General features: G+C 31.3%; 1 pseudogene; it reads left to right on the top strand.

Moving 5' to 3' along the window:
- Nucleotides 1–5,822: 5,822 nt before the first annotated feature.
- Nucleotides 5,823–11,272, top strand: LOC105793597 (protein ASPARTIC PROTEASE IN GUARD CELL 1-like; annotated as a pseudogene).
- Nucleotides 11,273–18,203: the final 6,931 nt, after the last annotated feature.

The raw sequence follows: 18,203 nt of genomic DNA, 5'->3' as shown, positions 1-18,203 counted from the left end.
TATACTTAGATTATGAATAATTTTATTGTTTAATTGAATGTTTAAAGCTGAAATTATATGTGACATATGTTGATAACTATTGTAGCATCCAATAGCTCGGGTCCGACAATCAGACCGGGTGAGGGGTGTTACATTTTCTTTAATGATTCTGCATCAATAGTTTCCTCTCCACACAATTTTAATTGAAAGCTTATCTTAAATACTGCAAAATTATACTCATTAATTTGAAATCTTGCAACCCAGGTGCATCCATTCATAACGATCTTTAGGAATTATTACCATTTTTATGGTTGTATCTTTCTTCCAGATTATTCCACAATTCAAGTGGATCCTTTATGGTCAAGTATTTTGCTTTTAACCCTTCGTGAAGATGATGACGAAGGAAAATTAGGGATTTGGCTTTATCTTGGTTAGATTCCTCTTTGCCTTGGATAGTTGTATTTCCAAGACCTTTAGGATCTAGATAGATTTTAGCATCAAGTATCCATGATAAATAGTTTTCCCCAATTATATCAAGAGCCGCAAACTTGAGTTTTGCAATATTTGACATAATTATCACTAAAACAAAACAAAACAAAAAAAAAAGAATTTATAAGATAATAAGATTACTAAAGAAAAAAGAATAACAATAAACCAATATATTAGATAGATATATGCATGGTGTTCAATTCTCGATTTAAAAAAATAATTATTCAATTATTATGCATAATATAATTCAATAAAAGTTAATTTAAAAGAAAGTTTTAAAAGAAAGTTTAAATAATAATAATTTTCTTCCATAAAGAAAGATAAGAACAATCTTATCAAAATTAAAAAATATAGTGAAGAAAACATATCGGATATGAATATACTTTATATAAATTTCTTGGTGTTTTAAAACTAGTAATATTAGAGTATCTTAGTGGTTAAATATGGTACTAGAGTCCAAAGGTTTTAAAATTCATATTAGTTAAGATTTTATTATCATGTTTTATTTATTTTAAAATATTTAATATTTTTATTTATAATGATATTTTTGTTCATGATATTATTTTATTTTTATTTTTATTTTATAAATTTATAATATTTAAGTAAGTTTAATATTATGAATTTATTGCATTTTATCTATTTCTCAAAAACATATTATAAGTAATTGAACTAAATTTATAATATTTTTCCTCAAAAATATTTTTCAATTTATAATATTATTGAGTTAAATTTTATTATTTTAAATATACAATAATATTATAAATTATAAGTTATTTAAAATAATATTATAATATTAAAAATAAGAATTTTATAAAATAGTAAAAACCTTTTGGGTTGCGTCACATCCCTCAATCATTTTATCTATAAGTTTATCAATAAGTCTATTTTTATTAAATTAAAAGGTAAAAAAAGGCAAAATTATTTTTTTCAAGCCCATATCTCTCTCTTGTCACAAAACTTGTACTAGTTTGATAAATAATGTAAAAATATATTAATTTGGTAATTTATTTTATTTTTCTATTATTAGGATAAAAGAGCCCACTAGTGTAGATAAAGAAATAGCTTCAAGTAATGACAATAGCAAATATTGTTGATGATCTAAAAAAGCTTTTACAAGTACAAATGCTACCTCCTGTAAAAGAGTATATTGTTTCTAGATAATGGGTTACTTTTGTTGGAAAAATATGATATTTGGAATTTTAAGGTATATTTTCGATTGGTAAATGAGAAGTTTTGAATCATAAAATAATGATTTTATGTTCTACCCCATAAGACCTTTACAATGGGATATCGTATGCTCAAAATGGTTGAGTGATGAATGAGAAATCGATGCTAAAAGTAAGTTACTTGTGAATTATGTTGAGAAAAATGAAAAGCATTAGGCCCACATTTATTGGGAATCAAGTGTGGAACTTGTATATATATGTAAAACTACTTGGTAGTTATTGAATGACTAAACTAATGTTTTCCCTTGCGCGCAAAGGGGGTGTGAATCCAAATCCACTAGGTTTGGGGGCACATCTGCACAACGTGAGTGATTCAAAATGTTCCTTGCTTATTTTACATGCCAACTTGTTGGAAGACTCCTTTAATACAGATTTATATCTTTATTCATGGAAATTTTCAAAATGTCTATAAAAGCTTAAAGAATACTACAGAATTTTTTAGAGACAAACAACAAATTTATTTCACTCTCAAAAAATCCTTTCTTTTTCTCCCCAAATTTTTGAATGTTTCGGTGATAGAAGAAGGTAAGGTTTGTTTGTTGATCACTGCAAAGGTACTATTGCTGCGATCATTTTTTTGTTGTATCCTGAGAGACAGATGACCAATTTTTCTCCAAGTACCATAGGAGCGGTTGAATTTGTCTTAAGGAATATGTGAAAACAGGCATTAACATCTAGTAAAACTCGATTCCCTTTATTCGATTTCTGATTTTTCAAGATCTTGTTTATTTAATTATTTTTTAGATCTGATGTTTTTACATAAATATAAATATTTATTTATATTATTTGTTCAGATCTTGTATTTAATATAAATATTTATATTTATATTTATTCGTTAACATGTTTTGTCCTACAACTTTTTTTCTCAACATGCTAGCATTCATTATGAAAGAGCAAATTACAAAAGATCTTGTAATTTCGTTCGAGGGTTATGAACCTAGTTTGATGGACAAGTCTCATACAAAGATCTTTTAGCAATCTAATCATGAGCTAAATCCCCATTTCGTGGGGTTAAATGAAAGGAAAATATTATAGTATATTGGAATTAATGAGAGAATGTTGGTTAAGATTGCAGATGATTCCAATAGGTGGTCAAAATCCTGCCATAAGGCGTCCATGTAGAGCTTGCTGTCAGATTCCAAGATGGTATGTCTCCTTTCATAAAAGTGCAAAAGTTTTGAGCCAAGCCTCAAAGTATATGCTTCGACTGCTTATACCGAGGAGGAGTGAATTAATGAATTGGCTCTAGCAACTACACAACCTTGGAAGTCTCTAACAATGGTAGCAATACCAGTTGTAAAACGAAGAAAAAGTTGTGCAACAGTTAGTTTTAAAAGTGCCTTCCGAGGGAGAAATTCATGTCAAAGTGGGCAATGTGGATGAATTGACTTGAAAAGAAACTAGGTTTGTTCCGAGGAAGTCAAAATATCCTTTGAAATCTTCGTTCCAAATCTGAATCATATCTCTCTCTCTTCCCCTTCTAAGATGGAGAAAATACGAGTTTTTCAAATTTTGCAACAAATGTAAGCAATAAAACTGTGACCAAAAGATGAAATTAAGGATGTTTGGAAAATATGGACATCACATATATAATAAGGGTAATTACATGTTATTATTTACTATCATGATAGGTTAGTCTAAATTAAAAGTGATCTAATTTGGTTAAGATTTATTTGGCTTTAATTATTAAATAAAGTATGAGTCAAATATGTGTAGATACTCTAGTAATTAAGTTTGAATCAATTTCTAATTAATGATGGGCTAATTAGGAATTAGGGCTAATGTGTCAAAGTTATATATATTAGGGTTATGGTCCCCAAATTACACACAAGATAACGTTTCTAATATCCCATCCTTAGGAAAAAGAGAGAAAAAATTCTTTGAATTTCTTGTGTGCTAATTTGGTAGATCAAATCCCCAAGATCCGGAAAAACTTCAAGAAATTCACGGATTCAGGTACACTTCCGCATCTAGTTTATTCTTGTTTTGTTCTTGATGATTTGACATGACAGATCCTGGTTTATGATTTCTTAAGCTTTATATCATATCTTAATTTATGATTCTAACAAAGGAGGCAACCATTATTTGCATCGAAATCCACCATTGTGCGAAGGAAGAAAATCTTTTTAACATAGGAAAACCTCACATGTCCTAATCTAGCACGCCATAAATCATAAGAGTCAATCAAGTAAGTAAAAGAACTGTCATTGCCATTAATTATTTCATAAACAAACAAGATAAATAATTCATGGTTACAATAACTCTTTCCCCCCACAAAAGACTTAATTTTTAGTCATCACAACCTTATCAGATTCAAAAGAAACTTTCAGTCCAACTTTCCTAATAATTTGATAGGAACCAAATTTGTTTTAAAATTAGGAACATGAAGCACCTCATTCAAGGATAAGATCTTTCCAAATGTATGCTTGAGCAGAATCTTGCATTTTCCAAGCACTTGTGCAATTCATGAGTCTCAAAGATAAACAATTTCTTTTCCTTCCTCCACTTCGGAGTAGGACAAAAAGACATTTTAGTTGTCGCAAATGTGCCTAGTGGTACAAGAGTCTATCACCCACTATTTTATTTTAGTCAAATATTGACCTAAAAAATGATCACATCAATTATGTCATCTACTTTGACCAAATTAGCATTTGACTTAGTGGTATTATCATTCCTCCCTTTTTGATTTCTACACTTAGGTTCCTAATGGCTTGGTTTGCCATAGAGAATATAGTTTCCTTTTTGATCTCAAAGGTAAGATTATTAGTTTAGAGTTTATGATCATATTTTTTTCATACATGTTTTTGTGTTGCCTTCCAACAAGTTGACATATAAAATAGCAAGGAACATTGGCAATATGTGAAACACCAATATTGGTAGCAGTGGCACAAGGAACACCATTAGCAGTAGTAACGATGTGAACAATATGTGAAATATCCTTAAGATTGTTGGTAAATGCATCGAGTAGATTCCCAAGAAAGAGAGGTGGTTACCATGAACATTCATAATTATCAAGTCATTACTAAATAGAATCATTTCTAGACATGAACTCATTGCTGAATAATTTTAAGGAAAACTGGAAAATAAAATGTCTAAACTTGAGGCATGTTGGATATCATCTTTAAGAACATTTCTCTCACAACGTATCCCTCAAGATTCAACAAATTCTTTTGTTACAAGTATAAGAGTATGAACAAAAATACTTAAGAGAAAATACTTAGCTAACGAGTGAGAAGAATGATGATTTGGTACTTTTTAGAAGGCTATAATATTGCATGTTATTTATATTGCCTTCAAAGTAACGGTTACATGGAAAAAAAAAGTAAATGATAAATTGACAAAAGGTAGGTAAAACGGTTAAGTTTATTTATAGATTGACTAAGAACAGAGATAATTTTCTTAAACTTTTTATTTTAAAAACTCCAAAAAAAATTTAAAATGGAAAAATAAAAAGGGTCGAATTTTGCATTTTACCATGTGTAGGGGGAAATTCATCCATTTCCACGACATTAAGCTTTTGGAATTCAATTTTTGTGCATACCAATCCATCCTCTCAATTGCGTCTTAGAAGCCATTGAATTTTTATTTAGTTGTTTTAAAAGATTCTTTATTTCCACCACCTAAAAAGCTACAGGTTCAACGTGTTTTCTCTTTTATTGGTGAAGGGACCGAAACATCACGCAAAGATGTTGGTTACCATGTATTTAATTGCAATAATATTGAAGGGGCAAAGATCATGCGGTAAGCTGTTATAGGTTGGATGAAATACATTACCTCGCTAAAATTAATGGCATTCATACTATATTTAAAACTTTAACTAAATTACTGTAGACACTAATCTAATTAAGAAACATTAAAAATATATGTTGTTGTACAAAATTAATAAATTATATTAATACAAAAGTAAACTTTACATAAAATATGAAATTCAATTTTATCATTTCAATAAAAAAATCTCAGCTTATTAGCTTCTGAAGTTTGCCGACAACTATATAGCTTGATGTTCACGAATCATGAGAGTGGCATACTCTTTTGAACCAAAAAATAAAAAATAGAAGCCTACTTACGATTGCTCATCCCTTTCACTTCCAAATTTCCCCTCTACATCAACATTTCCAAAAAACAAAAATGGCAGCTTCTTTAAAGCTTTCCCCTTTCATTTTTCCACTTTCATTCTTCTTTTCTCATGTGTTGTTTGCTTCCTCTCTTTCTCCTCCTCCTCCTCCTCCGCAAACAACCACACTTGATATCTCTTCTTCTCTTAAACAAGCTGAAGATATTCTTTCTTTGGATCCACTGTCTTTTAAACCCTTCGCTACTTCCCAAAGCCAACTCCTTCACTCCAACTCTTCTTCTCCTCCTGCTTGTGTTTTTTCTATTCCACTTCACTCTCGAGCGTCTCTTCACAAAACTGACCATACCGACTATAAATCCCTTGTTCTATCCCGGCTTCATCGTGACTTTGCCCGATTCCACTCACTCACTACCAAACTCCTCCTCGCTCTCAATGGGGTCCAGAAATCCCAGATCCTACCCTACGAGCTTTCTACCCCCATCATTTTCGGGACAAGCCTAGGAAGTGGGGAGTACTTTTCCCAGGTCGAAGTCGGTAGACCGGGTACAATTCTATATGGTTCTCGATTCCGGAAGTGATATTAATTGGATCCAATGTGAGCCCTGTAAGGACCAGGGATTTAAATTACCGTCGCGGTCGCGTTTATCGTTGTCGCGGATATAACGGACGCTATTGCGGTCACTGCGAGTATCGCGATCGTGAATTTTTTTAAAATTCGCACAACTTATTGAAAAACATAGTAATTACAATTATAATTATAAAAAATCACTTTTAATGATTTTTAGAGTGTTTTCTAACACTTATGAACTAAGTGTAAAACATAGTAATTTTTCTTATTATGCAAACTAAGTTATATTTAGAAATCATTTTTTTTACTCTCTTAAGTTAAATCTAAAGTTTTTTTTCTTTATTGTGTTAATTTTGCTAATAAATGAGAAGCCTTTCTAAAGCTTCTTCTTCTTTTTTTTCTCTCTAATATGAGTTTATAAATATTTGGGTCATGCAAGATTCTTCTTTAAATTTTGGGCTCTTTCATTTATTGTTTCTAAATAAAATGAGCGTTTTTTCTCTTTTAGTCCTCGGCTTGTCCAATCATTTATTGTGTTCTATTTACTTAAAACTATTTTTTATTTATAAGCTAACTAAACATCTTCATTTTCGATTTCTTTCAAAAGGAGTGTTTTGTTTCTTTTTCTTAGATATGTTTTACTTTTTTTTTAACTTGTTACAATTAGATTCTTAAATTGCTTAACATTTATATTTGAAGGTACCATTTCATTGGAAATTCCATAAATCCTTTTCTAGATTCTTGTGGACAAACATTTACTTTATCAACAAACATATGATAAAATTTCGTGTTTCAAATATTTTTAATTTTTAATATATGAATGTTTGTTCATAGATAACAAAAACTTAAGGGACTTAAGGGAAAATTAACTATAAAGACTTTATTACATGTCATATTAAAAATTGTGTCCAGAGATTTCTATATATATTTAAATTTAATAAAGAAATTTTTTAATAATTGTTTTAAGAAAATTTTTAACAATTTAGTGATTTACTTTATTAAAAAATTTATAGAAACTTTATGGTTACCATTTCTCAATAAAAGCACATTTTACTTGGCTCTTTTCTAGTGGATAAAATGGACGGTGGCTGCAAATTGACAGAAACTTTATGGTTACCAACTTACCATTTCTCAATAAAAGCACAATTTACATGGCTATTTTCTAGTGATTAAAACGGACGGTGGCTGCCCCTAATTAATGAGTAAAACAAGAACCAAAGAAAAAACAAAACAGAGCAGCATGCCATAAGCCATAAAGCCATAAACCAAAACAAAAACAGAAAAATTAAAATCAAATGAAACGATTCTATTCCCTAACCCTAACCAGTTGCCTCCAAGGCTCCAACTCTAAACTTCAAACTCATTAGACTATCAACAAAAATGGTCAAATATGTTGCCTCTACTGTTGTTGAAAGTGTGAAAAACCAGGTAAAGGAATACTGGCTTAGAAGGGCTGAGAAAGAACTGGAAGAAACCTAGAACTTCGAAGAGGAAATAGATGGCGTCCATCAAGCAGTTCAAATGGTGTCATCAATTCTAAAGAACATATTTGCACTGCAGATTCAAGACAAACAAGCAAAAATCAAGACAAAATTTCAGGTACTACTTACTTAAAAATTATCAATCTTTGAATGTGCAAGTGATTAGCGCATGGTTTGCTTTTCAGATTCAAGTCCTCGGCTCCTTGCTCTCATCTGCTGGTTGTTGTTTGCCGAAATATAAGAAATATAATTTCATATTTTCTATTTCTTTTGAGTTTTGATTACTTTTTTCTGTTTATTTGGACTTCTTTTTACTTTTTTTGATTGAAAGCTCTCTGATTTTGCAGGTTTTTGTTTAGAGGGGATGACTTTTTTTTTTAATTTACTGTAACGAAAAATAACGGGAATAGCAGCCCGTTATTGCCTCAATTGGCCGTTACCCGTTAAATTGCAGCCGCGATCCACCGCTATTGGTGTGACTCCGCTTCACACCGCTATTTTTAGCAAAAGCGATTTCAGACGGCGCCGCTACCGCTATTTAACGGCCGCTATTCTGATATCAGACCACTATTTAAATCCCTGGTAAGGACTGCTACCAACAATCCGACCCTATATTTAACCATTCTACTTCCTCCACTTATATCCCGCTTTCTTGTGTGTCCAGGCAGTGTTCCTCTCTTGATGTTTCCTCTTGCGATAGTGGGAAATGTCTCTACCATGTCTTGTATGGAGATGGGTCTTATACAATGGGAGAGTTCGTCACTGAAACGTTGTCGTTTGGAAACTCCGGTGAAGTCAATAACATTGCTTTGGGTTGTGGTCAATACAACATAGGCTTGTTTGCTGGAGCTGCAGGATTGCTAGGACTCGGCGATGGTTCCTTCTCCTTAACATCACAGATTAAAGCCACGTCGTTCTTTTATTGCTTGGTGGATCGTGATTCGGCTAGCTCGTCGACTCTGGATTTCAACTCTGGGTTACCGGCTGACTCAGTGATTGCTTCACTAATAAGGAACCAAAAGGTGGATACGTTTTATTACGTTCGTCTGACAGATTTTAGTGTGGGTGGCCAACCAGTTCAACTCCCGTCGGGCCTCTTTGATATGGACGATTCAGGAAACAGAGGAGTAATGCTAGATTCAGGGATTTAAATAGCGGTCCGATATCAGAATAGTGGCCGTTATATAGCGGTAGCGGCACCGTCCGAAACTGCTTTTGCTGAAAATAGCGGTGTGAAGCGGAGTCACACCAATAGCGGTGGATCGCGGCCGCAATTTAATGGGTAACGGCCAATTGCGGCAATAATGGGTCGTTACTCCCGTTATTTTCCGTTATAGTAAATTAAAAAAAAAAGTCATCCCCTCTAAACAAAAACCTGCAAAATTAGAGAGCTTTCAATCAAAAAAAGTAAAAAGAAGTCCAAATAAACAGAAAAAAGTAATCAAAACTCAAAAGCAATAGAAAATATGAAATTCTATTTCTTATATTTCGGCAAACAACAACCAGCAGATGAAAGCAAGGAGCCGAGGACTTGAATCTAAAACGCAAACCCTGCCCTAATTACTTGCACATTTAGAGATTGATAATTTTCAAGTAAGTAGTACCTGAAATTTTGTCTTGATTTTTGCTTGTTTGTCTTGAATCTGCAGTGCAAATATGTTCTTTAGAATTGAGGACACCATTTGAACCGCTTGACGGACCCCATCTATTTCCTCCTCGAAGTTCTAGGTTTCTTCCAGTTCTTTATCAGCCCTTCTAAGCTAGTATTCCTTTACCTGGTTTTTCACACTTTCAACAGCAGTAGAGGCAACATATTCGGCCATTTTTGTTGATAGTCTGATGAGGTTGAAGTTTAGAGTTGGAGCCTTGGAGGCTACTAGTTAGGGTTAGGGAATAGAATCGTTTCATTTGATTTTAATTTTTCTGTTTTTGTTTTGGTTTATGGCTTTATGGCTTATGACATGCTGTTCTGTTTTGTTTTTTCTTTGGTTCTTGTTTTACTCATTAATTAGGGGCAGCCACCGTCCGTTTTAACCACTAGAAAATAGCCATGTAAATTGTGCTTTTATTGAGAAATGGTAAGTTGGTAACCATAAAGTTTCTGTCAATTTGCAGCCACCGTCCATTTTATCCACTAGAAAAGAGCCAAGTGAATTGTGCTTTTATTGAGAAATGGTAACCATAAAGTTTCTATAAATTTTTTAATAAAGTAAATCATTAAATTGTTAAAATTTTCTTAAAACAATTATTAAAAATTTCTTTATTAAATTTAAATATATATAGAAATCTCTCGACACAATTTTAATATGACATGTAATAAAGTCTTTATAGTTAATTTTCCCTCAAGTCCCTTAAGTTTTTGTTATCTATGAACAAACATTCATATATTAAAATTAAAATATTTGAAACACGTAAATTTTATCATATGTTTGTTGATAAAGTACATGTTTGTCCACAAGAATCTAGAAAAGGATTTATGGAATTTCCAATGAAATGGTACCTTCAAATATAAATGTTAAGCAATTTAAGAATCTAATTGTAACAAGTAAAAAAAAGTAAAACATATCTAAGAGAAAGAAACAAAAACACTCCTTTTGAAAGAAATCGAAAATGAAGATGTTTAGTTAGCTTATAAATAAAAATAGTATTAAGTAAATAGAACACAATAAATGATTGGACAAGCAGAGGACTAAAAGAGAAAAAACGCTCATTTTATTTAGAAACAATAAATGAAAGAGCCCAAAAATTTAAAGAAGAATCTTGCATGACCCAAATGTTTATAAACTCATATTAGAGAGAAAGTAAAAAAAAATGATTTCTAAATATAATTTGGTTTGCATAATAAGAAAAATTACTATGTTTTACACTTAGTTCATAAGTGTTAGAAAACACTCTAAAACTCATTAAAAGTGATTTTTTTATAATTATAATTATAATTACTATGTTTTACAATAAGTTGTGCGAGTTTTAAAAAAATTCACGACCGCGATACTCGCAGTGACCGCAATAACGCTCGTTATGTCCGCGACCGCGATAAACGCGATGTGACCGAAAATGTGACCGCGACCGCAATTTAAATCCCTGGCTAGATTGCGGGACTGCAATAACTCGGTTGCAAACTCAAGCATACAACGCGCTCCGAGACGCATTCGTGAAATTAGCTCAGGACTTGCCGATCACCAGTGGGGTGGCATTGTTCAACACGTGTTACGATTTCTCTTCCATGAGTGAGGTTAGCGTGCCAACGGTGTCGTTCATTTTTGGTAGTGGAAGGTCACTGGATTTACCGGCTAAAAATTATTTGGTACCTGTGGACTCGGAGGGAACGTTTTGCCTAGCGTTCGCTCTAACATTGTTGTCGTTGTCTATTATCGTCAACGTGCAGCAGTAAGGGATATGTGTTAGCTTTGATCTCGGTAATAACAAGGTTGGCTTCTCTCCTTTTAAATGTTAACGCAGAAACTCTGTTGATTGGATGCTTTCAAAAGAAGAAAGTGAAGATTTAACAGGTTTGCATGTGTTTATTTTTAGTATTACTGTTACTACTAACAAATCATGAGTTTTTGCTGGAGTTGTTTCCTAAACCAAGTTACTTATTAAACTTAATTTTAAAATTAGCACAATTTTAAATTTAATTCCTAAAAAGTATATTTTGTACGTGTTAAAAGATATGTGACTTAAATTCTTGTTAAATAAAAATATAAGTGACAAGATAGGAGATCTATAAGGACGAATGATACAGCCCATTGTAGATCTCCCAATAAGCAAGATACTGTGTTGGGATTGCAACTTAGGGTGGCCCCTGCGGTACAGTACAGGCTGCAAAAGTGAAATCCGTATAGAAAGTATGCTTCCTCTATTTGATGTTGATTAGAATAATGTGTTTTAACCTTACTGTATTACTTCTATTTGACTTTGATTAGAATATGGTTTTACAAACATATAAATTGACGTAGTCGTTTCTCCTTTTGTATCATTCGAATTCGACATAGTAAATTTTCTTCTCCACTATCCGTGATTTTTTCCTAAAAGGGGTTTTCACGTAAAATCTGTGTTCTATTTTTCTCTCTCTTTTTGTCATTATCGATATTCTAGTTTTTAGAATACGTGTAGACTACATGTCAAATTAAAAATAAATAAATATTGAATTTATTATAATTTTATAAATTATTGAATTTTAGTTAATTGTAAACTTTACTTTGATCTAACTTCTAGCCATAATCTTAAATGAAAATGCTCAAAACCGCTCTTTCTCTACCTTCACTTATTTCCCAACAGCCATCCTTGCTAACATTTGCATTTGCATTGATTTCATTGTTGATGGAGCTGGTGATGATCACCATCTGGATGTTGAACGCCATGCTAGAATCTGGAAACGACACTTTCAATATGGACTTCGACGAAATGTTTAACATATGGAAGTAATATTGAAGGAAAGTTATGCGTATTTAAGGAAGATGGTCGATAGAGATAATAGAAAGCAATGCCATGGTAAGAAGGCGAAAATTTCTGGGGTTGAATAGGAGGAGCTTGACCAAAGGCATTCTTTAGTGCCAGGAACTCAATTTTTTTTTCACCTTTTGAACCGCTTCAATCCCCTCTTTCCTTTTAGACGGCTCTAGCTTTACATATTCGGTCTGAGCTCTCCCATTGATACTCAAATTTCTTTTGAACCTCCTTACCCTTTTGAAGGAAATCACCGATTAGATCTCCAGTAGGAAGTCTCGAACGGCGGGGCTAAGCTTTTAAGTTTAGAGCTCCTTGGTAACTTCAGGGTGGCTAACTGTTTGGACGTTGAACAGCCAGTTGTCATCCTCCCTCGCGTCCTGGCCACTTTGATGTTGTTCTTCGGCCATTTTTCTAGCGTGATGTGACAAGGATCTCAGGATAGAAATTGCCTATGAGGTGGCCACGATTTGGTATCATGCATCTATCAACGTATATTTCTGAAGTTCTTGGTGACTCAGGTTCTCTCAGTCTTTGGGGACTTCATCCCGAGTTATTAGGAACTCGTTTTTGGCGGTGGCTATGGACACACGTGGTGGGTTTTTTCTGCCTCAGTGCAAGCTTTGTCCCTATGTTCATACGATTCAACGACGACGTTGTTTGAAGGATTTGGATCCAGTATGTGATTATGTTTGGGCATCCTGGGATTGCATTATTTGCTTGAGCTTTTAACATTTATTGTTTTAGGTTAGTGGACGCGATTCCATTGCAAGAGAGGCGAGAGCATGACAGGGCTCCATGGGTTTCCGCCCTTCTTTCATCTCTATAGGCAATGATCTGATTCAAGTGAAGTTGCTTTTTCTCTCAAAAATTGATTTTCAAGCTTGATGAATCTTCTCTTGTACTAATTGTATTTATGTGCAATTTGTCTTATATTAATTGTACATTTGTACGATACTTGGCCCTCGATTGCTTATAAACCTTTCTCCGAAAGAAAGTTTAATTCACCAAAGAAAATAATAATTATTCGTTCTTTTAGTTTTAGCCGAATATAAATACGTAATATTAATTTAAAATTAGTTTTACAAAACGACTCTATTGATATTTATAAATACTTAATATAAATATTATTACAAAGGCATTGCCGATTGATTTTAGTTTGATTAGTATGGGCATTGTTGTAAGAAGATATAAGTTCAAATGCATTAAAGTACATTAACTTTATATTTATGGGTTGGGGAGGAATTGATAGTATCACAATTTGTAATGAGATTATTAAAAAAAAGTTATTATAAGGGTATTTTATTTTTTATATAAAATGTTTACATTGGAATTTGAACTTAAGACATTATCATCTCTAAAATCACAACATTACCATTTTAGCTAAAACCTCATTTGTGTTATAAAATAATAATAATGCAAAGAATACAAAAATAATAAATTGAATAAAGAGGATTTTATTGTATTTTCTTCTTTTCATCATCATTCCAAGTAGTATACTCCTATATATATATAGGAGATTAAACTCCTCATTTTCTAATACATAAATAAAAAGGGGTTACAAGGAGATGAAATGTGAAGAGTTAAAGAAGATGAAAGGTAAAAATTGATTATAATAAACATCCACTTAATAGCATTCATAACCCTCCCCCTTTGATATTCATTGTATAAATGATATGCCTCATTAAAAACCTTAAAAGGAAAAACCTTGTGGAACAAAAACTTAATGAAGAAAAAAAGAGAGTACATAATCATTTGACACACATTATGTCACAACCTTAAAAGAAAAATGAAGTGCTAATTTACTCCTCTTCATGTAAGCATCACTTAAGATCTTTGAAATGACGCAACCCAATGCTGAAAATTAACTTCTCAAATGTAGCGATAGGGAGTGCCTAATTGAATTCTCGATTATTCTTCGCATCGGATGAGGGGTGTTACAACAGTACATTTTTTGCTCCCCTTATTTGAACATCATTTTATAACTCAATATTAAGACATTCAATATTATTTATCAATAGTAAATCATCAACATATACAATAAATTTTGTTGATGTGTAATAACAATAAAATTCAATTGCATTTTTATTCATTAAATGTTGCCAACAACTTTATAAAGCATGATGTATTGTATCATTCACTATTACCAATACAATGAGTGTATTGGACACATAAAGAATTGATATTTCGAGGCCATTATTTTATAACATCATTGTATGACCATTTGTTATTATTGAATGTTCGATCTATAGGTTGAGACAATTTAATTTTTAAATATACTTTCATTGTAAAGTTTATCTATCGAATAATTATTGCTCTTGAAAATTCTTCAGAACTCCAATGATATTTGATACATTAATATCAACAATGACGATAATAACTTATATGTATAAATACATTAATTAATAAAACTCTGAACAAAATCATATCCACATTTAATGATTTTCTCATGAAAGTCAAGTTTTATGCTTTAGGCATCAATATTATCAAATAATTTATATCAGTTGAATACAAATTCACTAGACCTAAAAAATAATTTTATTTGTGCCGGACTATTGCATCCACAACAAATTAATCATTCTTCATAACCAAATACAAGTGTTGTAAAATTTGTGTTACGAGTAAATTTTATATATTATGACTTGTATTTTTCCACTTTTATGCTAACAGTACAATTTATATCATATGTTTGGACTTCATGTCCGAGATACATTTCATAAGTTATAATAAAACGTTTATTTATTTTGATGACATGTTCTCATCTTAATGCTTTCAAGTATATTTTCATTCAAAATTTTTATTTTTCCATAATATTTCCTTTTGTCAGATCCATCATCTTTGGTTATGACACAACTAATTGAGATATCTCATTATATTCATAATTTCAGGTACCTAAACCTCTTCTGGGGGTTTTATCAAAAGTTATGCATTGGGTCTCTTCATGAGTACCCGCCTCTTTTAGCATGTGACCATATTCATTTCTTTATCCTTTTTTTCAAGAAATTTTCATTTTATAGAATCGATTGGTTTATCATGCTTCTAGCATGCCCAAGACTTATTTTTATTACATTGTCCTTCTGAGGCATATAATCATTTGGAGCATTTTAGTTGGTATGTATTAGCTAGTATATGCAATCTCTAAATGTCATCACTAAACATGTCTGGCAAATAATTTATCCTTCAAACTTTATGCATATAATATTAGTGAGGATCGCAAAAAAAAAAGACATAATTATTTAACCAATTTGTCTCCCCTTCATACTAAGAAAACTTGTAACATGACAATAATTTTTCAAAATTATAAATATATCTCCTTAAACTTTTTCACATCTAATGAAAATTCTATATTCTCTCAACTTCATACTTGATGGTCCATCTTAGTGCATTATGGTGGAATATAAAATAGATATTGCACATCCAAATATTCTTTAGATGAAATCTATTGGCTTATAAATGAATGTTAGTTCTCACAAGACAAATATTTTTTACATGTTGGCTTGATGCAAATAAAATTACATACTTATTGTAAAACTATTCTTATATTAATGGTTAAGCAATTAAATTAAGGCATAGTTTTGCTAACCATTAAGTATGAAATATATAGGCATAGGCAACTTAATATTATCCTAGCTAAAACTATGAAAATCAAGCTTGGGATATAATGCACCAACGTTGTTAGCACAAATTGCATACTATAGAGATTGTGCACAATTATTTCAAGAAAAACATTGTAAACTTCTGGTTGCACACATGTGATACATGAGCTCATATATTATTTGGTTATCATCCAAAAATGCAATCGACCTCTAACTTTAGCTAGTATTAGTTCAATATCTTATCCAAATAACTAGTATTGATGAAAAGTATTAAAATATAACTTCTAGTTATTCAATAAAATCATATAAATTTTCATCAAATTATTTTGCATCATCATTGACTCGAGATGGTCTAACCGATCATACCGACACTATGAACTTCTTTTCACTATCTCATATGTCAACCATATACGTGTAATGTATTCCTTCACGAAATATTTATAACACAAAACACGAGTATCTCATGTCATTTCTATTCATGATTTTAATGTAAAACACATAAAGATTTCCCTCAATATTTATATCTTCTCGATCTAAAAATAACAATATTATGTTCTACGAGATTTTCCATCATAAGGAGGTGCAACATTAGCTCTTCAAGAGCTTTTACAATCTAATACAATATTAATTAACTCTTGAGAGCCCGCAATAAAATATCACTTTGTCATATAACCTTAATAAATGTCTAATTTATTTTAAATAATAAGAAATTTTGCAATTTTTTTCAGCATGGATGATAAAATTTATGATCTTCAAAAACTTTATTATTTATATAAAAATAAAATGAATATGTATAAATAAAGCATATATTAAACATAACAAATAATAAATTCATGTTACTAAAAAATCACTATGGTTAGATAATATTTTTTATATATACTATAACACAACAAATTGCAAAATTTTACAAGGTCGATCAAAGTAACTTTACACTATAAAGGTTTAAACACAAAATTTTCTAACCTCCACTCAATCATGAAACTATCCAGATAGGGTGAATATCCCAAAGTTCATGACAATTAAGTAATTTTACTCACATTCTACAATAATCATATATTTTAATCAAAATTAAAACTAAACCAACCAATTCTATTAAAATGAACAAATGACAAAATAAAATATTTATCTCCACATAAAATCCCAATAACTAAATGAGTGAAGGGTTTTAAAATTCATAGAATTACAGATAGAGAAATATATAAATTAAGCTTATAATAGAAATAAAATCAAATTTCAAAAGAAATTGATTAGATTGACTTTAGATTACCATGGATGAGAAATAGTGATTATAAGCATCATTTGTAATGAAGAGAAAAAGATCATCCCCAAGCAAATATCAAGTAGCCATTGATTCTAATGATTCTTAAACCAAACAATTACATTTCAATGCTTGGATCCCAACAAAATTTTGGCACATACTAAGAACATATTAATTGTCATTGTATGCATGGTCAGCTTTAGCATCGTAGTAAAAATTTTCATCTTTTGCCAAAAAATTATCCTCCATTTCTTTATTTTGGGATAACGAAATTTGTATCAATATTGTTTCCTTTTTTTTTCAATTGATGCTTTGATAAAGTTTTACTAGATGCCTAAACATACGACAGGTATGTGACCAATGCATTTTCATACCGCACTGGTAGCATGAATTTTCAATAACCTTCGTGTCGAAACCATTTTTTTATTTTTGGAAAAAATAACAAAAATTAGTTGTCGATGAAAATTTGGAGTCGCCACCAATCTTTTATTAAGGTGTGATTGGGTCACCTAAAAACGGCTTTGGTCTACGAATTTTAGAAAAAATAGGTCCGGGAGTCGGTTACGTATGAGGAAGGATTAGCACCCTCATAACGCCCAAAAATTGGTACCTAGTTAATTAATTAATGTCTTAATGTCAAAAATTTGAAAAATATAATCCTAAGCAAAAACTTAAAAATGTTACGTATTAAGACCTTTATCATTTCAGAGAAAGAAAATGACACACCCAATACGTTAGGGCACGACATTCTAATTTCCTCAAAAATGAATTAGGCCAGAATACTCGTGTAATAAAAATTTAAAAGAATATCCATTTATTCAAGATTTAAGAAATCGCGACCCAATACGTTAGGGCACAATTCCTCCAAAATCCTAAACTTGGAATACTTCCTTTATTATTTTAGAAAAATCTTCATTTCGAGAAATCAATGCGTCACATCCAATACGTTAGGACACAACGTGTTGAATTCCCAGTAATGAGTTCTTATTTTTTTGATTAAAGAGAAATGCTTGATTGTTAGATTTAACGAAGAAAATCGGAACCCAATACGTTAGGGCTCAATTTCCTTGAAAATCTTAAATACA

Source organism: Gossypium raimondii, chromosome 8 (genome assembly GCF_025698545.1).
Source record: "Gossypium raimondii isolate GPD5lz chromosome 8, ASM2569854v1, whole genome shotgun sequence".
Classification (NCBI taxonomy): Eukaryota; Viridiplantae; Streptophyta; class Magnoliopsida; order Malvales; family Malvaceae; genus Gossypium; species Gossypium raimondii.
The sequence above is the reverse complement of the archived record's forward strand: the minus strand, read 5'-3'. Positions and strand labels throughout refer to the sequence as shown.